The 7,336-nt window shown below is 51.8% G+C and overlaps 1 protein-coding gene across 1 annotated transcript in view; it reads left to right on the forward strand.

The window, feature by feature from the left end:
* The window catches only part of LOC129538678 (uncharacterized), a 162,051-nt gene extending 155,174 nt beyond the window's left edge, over window positions 1–6,877 (forward strand). Inside the window, exon 7 of the mRNA XM_088829443.1 lies at window positions 774–6,877. The gene's annotated coding sequence lies outside the window, so the exon portion shown is untranslated. The remainder of the gene's footprint in view (window positions 1–773) is intronic.
* The last annotated feature ends 459 nt before the right edge of the window (window positions 6,878–7,336 follow it).

A 7,336-nucleotide genomic window follows, 5' to 3' on the forward strand; every position in this document is an offset into this window, starting at 1 on the left:
GGTGATCGGATCCTTCCATGCTCCTGACCCCATAGCTTGCAGGCTGAAAAAACAGAACTGTCCACTTCTGAGCTGTATTTGGTTTTTAAAATCAGCTATGGTGTGGTGGTAAGACTTGTGTGAGGGTTCCCAGCAATGATTCAGTGTACAGAATTCCTTGAATAGTATGTGTTAGTCCCTTAGTCATGTCCGACTCTTTGCGACTCCATGGACTGTAGCCTGCCAGGCTCCACTGTCCATGGAATTCTCCAGGCAAGAATACTGGAGTGGGTTGCCATTTCCTTCTCCAGGGGAGCTTCCCAACCCAGGGATCTGACCCGGATCTTCTGCATTGGCAGGTGGATTTTTTACCATCTGAGCCGCCAAGGAAACTTGAACAGTATACATAGGCCTTTTCCCTGCCTTAACTAAAATACTGCTTGAAGGAATCTTGGGCCTTCCAGGTGGCTCAGCAGTAAAGAGTCTGCCTGCCAGTGCAGGAGATGTGATCTCTTTCCCTGGGTTGGGCAGATTCCCCTGGAGAAGGAAATGCAACCCATTCCATTATTCTTGCCTGGGAAATGCCACAGACAGAGAAGCCTGGCGGGCTACAGTCCTTGGGGGTCACAAAGAGCCGGACACAACTGAGCAACTAAAGAACAACAGCAATGTTCTATTCAGTAGCTCGAACATTCTGGATTAAAGGCAGTAAGGTGATGTTCGTTGTTGAAAGCCATCCATTGAAAGGACAGAAGGCCGAGTCTCACTGTGTTGCTGTTTTTTTTTGTCCACAGGCCTGGGAGGCAGGACAGGTGGAGAACCATTCCTCTCACCCACAGTCCTCACCAGGAACCTCAGTGTAACCATGAGGACCCCAAGGAACTAAGATGGGACCTTCTCTTAAGAGGCAAGTGCTCTGGATTGGAATGAGAAGTCTTATTTTGGAGAATGGACTTCCCTGGTGGCTCAGTTGGCAAAGAATCTGCCTGCAACACAGGAGACCTAGGTTCGATCCCTGGGTCAGGAAGATCCCCTGGAGAAGGAAATGGCTGCCCACTGCAGAATTCTTGTCCCATGGACAGAGGAGCTCGGCAGGTTACAGGTCCATGGAGTTGCAAAGCGTTTGATGCAACTGAGTGACTAACACACACACACATTCTGGAGGCTAGAGGAACTTCTGGATTTAAGAAGATGTTTGAGGAGAAAGTAAAGAACCTCGACCTGAGGAACCCTGGAACAGGAGGCCGCCTCCAGCTGAAGGGGATGCTGTGATCCTGCACCTTAGAATCCTTCTGCTGGTGCCTGGTCTTCAGACCGCCCCCGCCAGTCCTTGGAAACCAGAGGATGTTCTCCTGCATTCTCTCCTGCTCTCCACCTCCCACGTCTGCTGAGGCTTTGGACTCAGCTGTTCTGTTTTACCCCATCACTTCTCAGCTGGATATAGAGCGAATACTTCACTACACATAAGTCAACTGATCTTACATTTTGCTCCTTCTGAAAGGGTCGGTGTTTGCACATTGGAGTACAAGCAGCCTCAGAAGAGCATCCCTCCTTGTGTGTGTGGGGTCTGGTCCTGCAGGCTCCAGTGTGATGCAGGTCTGTGCAGAAATCCTTCAGGCTCTGAAGACGCTCGGCCATCGGCGGGGCCCTCGCAGGGAGCTGGATCCTGAAGGCTGGCGTTGCCCACGCTCAGCTCTCTTGGTTCGGGTTGCACGCAGTTGCACGTCTGCAGGAGCAGAACACGGACACGTCTTCTGTTGACACAGATGTGTGATTGGCTCCCAGTGGGGCCGTCAGAGTCCACGTCAGAACACTGTGCTTCATTCCAGACTCTCCAGCGGCCACAGTTGATGGTGTTTCTGGAGGACCCCCTCCTTCCAGTGTGTCCTGACCGTAGATGGGGCCCCACAAAACCCAAGTCCTGTTGATGAAGTGAACCTTTTCTGTTGAGAACAAAACAGCTCATGATGAAACAAAAATAATACAGCCACTGGAAACAATGGAAAATACACTGTGGGATGTGTGTGTGTGCCACACGTTTGTATAGAATAAGAGCCAAGAAGAAAATTTCTGCATCTTAGCTAGAGAGACTAAGAGCTAAAAACCTTTGGGATGGTGTTGTCTGGAGAGTGAAGGAGTTGGCTGGAAGACTTCCTGAAATTCCTTTGACCTCTAGGGTCCCTTAAAATATCAGGGGCCTGTAAATTGGGCCGAAGGGTGTGCTTTCTGTCTGAAGTCTCCTGGATAACCTTCGAGGTCAACGCAGATGCTGTTGACTCGGAACTCCCCTCCCCCAATTCCCTTCCCTTTCCAGACACTGGCTTTCTCTGGGATAAGGCAGCGGAACCTGGTAGCGGTAGTGGGGGAGAGAGGAGGAGGAGGTTGCGCCAGCCCCAGGTTGGGGTGCTCATGACAAGTGAGAACACCTGAAGGCAAATTACAGGTTCTTTCCAGGTGAGTTAAAGCCAGGCTTTCAGGATTGCATGCCATCCTGAAGTTGTTGCTTCTTGTCAGAGGATCAAGGCTTTATCTCTTCTGCTGAAAGACAGGCTTAAGCATCTCGTCTAACCGTGCTCATCTTGTGTGGTGGCCCCGGCGGGGGGTGGGTGGGGGGCGGTGGAGGTCATCACCTACTAGGGTGGAGATGAGCACACAAGCATCTAGAAGCGGCTCTGTCATCGCACACCTGTTGAGATAAAGACCCCGCCTCTGGCACGTGGGTCTTCCCCCTGTCCTGAATCTCTGTGCCTTCACTGCCGTTGAAGGAACACTGGCCAGCTCCTGGGGTGTCATTTTTCTTTCTTTAAAAAGAGGACTCATTTCAGATGTTTCCCTCATTTTTATATCCCACACGCGGTCCCTGGTTCCAGAAGAAGTCCCACTGTGGTGAAAAAGCAGCAGTTTCCTCTTTTTCTTGTCTTCTCATCCATGTCAAATCCCAGATCCCCAGAGCCTGGAGTGGTCTAGAGCATCGCTCTTATCTGGACCTACCCCTGACTAGTGCAGGAATCCCGTTTCCAGCATCGGATGAGGGAAGGGCAGGCCGTGGGGGAGGCAGCCTTTCTGGCAGCTTGAGAGGGACCTGGGAGAGAAGGTTGGATGATGTTCAGCCTTGGGGGGTGGGAGCAGAATTCTAAGGAGTACTTCATGGGTGGCCAAGTGTCCACGTGTGTCAGTTTCCTCATCCGATAGCAAGCCAAAGGCATCGCGTTTCTGGGTCCAGCTGTGTGTCTTACACTGGTTACCAAGCACAGATTGGGGAGACATGGAGACCCGAGTTTCCATCCCAGGACGTCCCGCGTCTTAGCTCCTTCCGTGTAGAATGAGGGAGTCACGTCACACATTCCCCAAAACCCCTTCTAGCCGTGCCGTCCGCAGTGTCACCACGTGGAAGGAAAGAGTTCATGACTTAAAAGGTTTGCTTTTTTTTTTTTCTCTCTCTGGCTCAAGTCCTAGCCTTAATTTCTTTTTCCCTGAAGTTTTTAAAAAGTATCCAGTTTGTCTACCTGTTGATTTGTTTTTGGTTGTGTCTCATGGCATGTGGGAATCTTTGTTCCCCGACCAGGGATTGAACTCTCACCTCTTGCAATGGAAGCTTAGAGTTTTAAACACTGGACCTCCAGGGCAGTCCCCGGGTTAATTTCAGCTTGCTCCAAGATCATGTATAAGTCACTCAAGCCCTTTTCTCCAGGCCTCAGTTTTCCCATCAATAAAATGGGAGAGGTAGGGGGTGGTCTTAATGGTCCTCCAGGTTATCCTCCTGTGTGTCCAGTTCTAAGCCTTGTCTGACGCATCCCATGGCTGACGGGTAGCTCTTGCTTTGCCTTCGGCCACACCGGCCAGACAGGGCTGTCTTAGGAAGTCCATTACCAACGACTCCTTCAAAGCTGTTTGCACTTGTTGTCAGCTGCACCTAGCAAGAGTTTGTCGAAGGAGAAGGCAAATAGACAAACAGACTGACGACAGGCCGGGGGAGGGGACCGCTGTTTGCCCGGGGTGGCTGGGAGGCAGGAAAAGAAACCTGCCTGCCGTCTTGACCAATAAATAAAAACTGGGAGCTGTGCGTGGCTAAAACTGTAGGGGATTTATTAGTTTGCTCAGTGAGAGGCAAATATTAAGTCTTCAGTTGGCCCGTCCTGGGACTTGCCTTTTGGCGTTTGTATGCCGTCCGGCACCGATCACCGTGTACTCCAGGTTATCGGGTTCTGTCGAAGGGTTTTTTAAAAAAGATTTTTTCCGTCTCCTTCTTTCCTTCCTCCTTGCCTGCACCCCCCCCCCACCCCCAGCGCCCACCTTCTCCGATAACTTAGCCCCGGGCTTTGGCGAGGCAGGGAAAACAGGGTGGAAGCCTTGTCGTCCTGGGTGTGAAGCGCCTGTGTTCAGGGCTCCAGCTGCCCCGGGGGTTAACCGTGACCGTGGTGCGGGGGCTGCGAACTCACCAGGTGGTCCTCGGGGGGGTCTCCTCCCTCTTCCGCCCTGAGCGCTTCAAAAGTTAGGTCCCAGGCTGTTGGGCAAAGCTCGTGCCTCTCATTAGAATCAGCATCACCACCACCACTGGAAAAAAGGCGCAGACCTCCTGGTTTCCACGTTTCTTCACAGTGAACACGTGATTTCGGCCTGAAATGCCCAACAGTGAACCGGGCTTGTCACCCTCCATGTGAGACCGGCTGGGACCTGGGGCGCCGCTGAACCTAGACAGCATCTCCTCCAGCAACAAAATTTAAAGAGACTGTGCGGACTCGACAGGACTGTGATGCGCAGTTGGGGCGAGTCTGGACAATAACAGGCGGAAGACTCAGCCCGACTGCCACTTTTGAGGCGCCTGGAGCAAACGCAGGGTCCTGCATGTGCCCCCTGCACGCAGCACCACCCAGGTTTGCCCACCCAGGCCCCCCGCCTGACCCCCGGACCTGCCTCCTGCCCTCACCCCATGGAAGGCCAGCTCCCTCCACTTGGGGAGCAAGCAAGGGGGCCTGTTACTTGTTTTCATTGCCCACTACTGTAGCAGGAGCCCGAATAAAGCTTGCCTGATTTTCTTGTCTGGTCTGTCATCAATTGCTGTTGATCGGGTAAGGCCAAGAACCCGTGGAGATATCCAGTCCCCAGGGGAGGACAGACACCCAGTGTCTCCTGTTTCCAAGAATGAGCCTCAGCGGAACCAAACTAGATGGCCTGTTCTTTCCCCTCTGCTGGAAACATCTTCAGTCTGAAGCGCTGCAGCTCCAGGTACCCAGGTAGAGATCCAGGTGCTCAGGCAGAGATCCAGGTGCCCAGGTAGAGATCCAGGCACTCAGGTAGAGATCCAGGTACCCAGGTATAGATCCAAGTGCTCAGGCAGAGTTCCAGGTGCCCAGGTAGAGATCCATGCACTCAGGTAGAGATCCAGGTACCCAGATCGAGATTCAGGTACTCAGGTAGAGATCCAGATATCCAGATCGAGATCCAGGCACTCAGGTAGAGATCCAGATGCCCAGGTAGAGATCCAGGCACTCAGGTAGAGATCCAGGTGCCCAGGTAGAGATCCAGGCACTCAGGTAGAGATCCAGGTGCCCAGGCAGAGATCCAGGCACTCAGGTAGAGATCCAGGTGCCCAGGTATAGATCCAAGTGCTCAGGCAGAGTTCCAGGTGCCCAGGTAGAGATCCATGCACTCAGGTAGAGATCCAGGTACCCAGATCGAGATCCAGGCACTCAGGTAGAGATCCAGGTGCCCAGGCAGAGATCCAGGCACTCAGGTAGAGATCCAGGTGCCCAGGCAGGGATCCAGGTACCCAGGTAGAGATGCAGGCACTCGGGTCTCCTCGATGGTGGTCCCTGATACCCACCCACTGTGGGGTACAGCATACCAATGCACGTTGCTCCATGTCAGACCTCCAAGACCCTTTTACAGGCCACCCTGCTAACCATCCGTGAAGAAGACTTCGTCCCAGGCCACCCGGATATAGCGGTTCCCCACCACTACTCATGCAGTCAAGAGCTGGGAAATGTTCTGGAATTGCTTAATTAGGAAAGTTCCTTTCACACTCCAGTGGTGATTTCTGATTGAACTCAGCATGAGTTTTAATCCTCTGGCAGTTCTTCCTGGATGAGTCTATGTTGGGCAGCCAGGCTCCTGAAATCCTGTTCATCCTTAAAGGTCGTTTCAAATGCCACCTGCTCTAGGAAGCCTTCCTGGGTTTATTGTTCCCTGTCAATCAGTTGTGACCTCCCACTGTGTCACATTCTCTTACAGCATCTGGCATTGGCTGTTGCTGCTGCTGCTGAGTCGCTCCAGTCGTGTCCAACTCTGTGTGACCCCATAGACGGAAGCCCACAAGGCTCCCCCGTCCCTGGGACTCTCCAGGCAAGAACACTGGAGTGGGGCGCCATTGCCTTCTCCAATGTGTGAAAGCTAAAAGTGAAAGTGAAGTCGCTCAGTCGTGTCCGACCCTTAGCGACCCCACGGACTGCAGCCTACCAGGCTCCTCCATCCATGGGATTTTCTAGGCAAGAGTACTGGAGTGGGGTGCCATTGCCTTCTCCGCTGGCATTGGCTTGAGACCCCAAAAGGAATGAGTTTGAAAGTGTAAGAGGTGACCCATTTTCTGCTTTTATGAGAGAAACAGAGTATCGGGAGAAAAAAAGTTTAAAACAAGTTCAGAATAAGCACAGGAAATGCTATAAAAAAACTGCAATGGTAAGGAAAGGAGGATCAGCGTTTTGGAGTCCCCAGCCAAAGCCAAGGTCATTGGAGACCTGCGGTGCAGAAGGCTCGAGTTGTAGCCTCGTGGCTTTTACCTGGTGGATACACAAGGAAGATGTGGAGTTGATTTTTCCTGCTTGTGATCTGTTGCTGCGTGTACCACTCAACTTGCCTGGTGGTTTTTTGTTTGTTTGACTGCCTATTAATCAATAAAGTGTTTGCTGAACAGCAGAAAAAACGTGCTTGTTCCTTGACTGGTTGGTTTTTCTGCAGAATCTTTTCTTGAAATAGAATATGCCTGCTTTTTGCCAGTTATCTGAGAGCTAGGGTCATTTTTAGGGGCTTCCCAGGTGGCGCTATTGTTAAAGAACCCGCCTGCCAATGCAGGAGACATAAGAGACACAGGTTTGATCCCTGGGTCGGGAAGATCCCCTGGAGGAGGGCATGGCAACCCACTCCAATGTTCTTGCCTGGAGAACTCCATGGACAGAGGAGCCTGGTGGGCTACAGCCCATAGCGTCACAGAGAGTCAGACACAACTAAAGCGACTTAGCATGCATGCAGAGAGATTTTTAAGATGGGAAAGAAAAATTTTAAAGTTTTAAGTTTTAAAATGTAAAAAATTTTTAAGTTTAGATCAGAATTTCTAAAGAATTTCACTGTGTCTAATGGGGAG

The sequence above is a fragment of the Moschus berezovskii genome, chromosome 20 (genome assembly GCF_049115385.1).
Source record: "Moschus berezovskii isolate FMDL1 chromosome 20, NW_MosBer_1.0, whole genome shotgun sequence".
NCBI classification, from domain to species: domain Eukaryota; kingdom Metazoa; phylum Chordata; class Mammalia; order Artiodactyla; family Moschidae; genus Moschus; species Moschus berezovskii.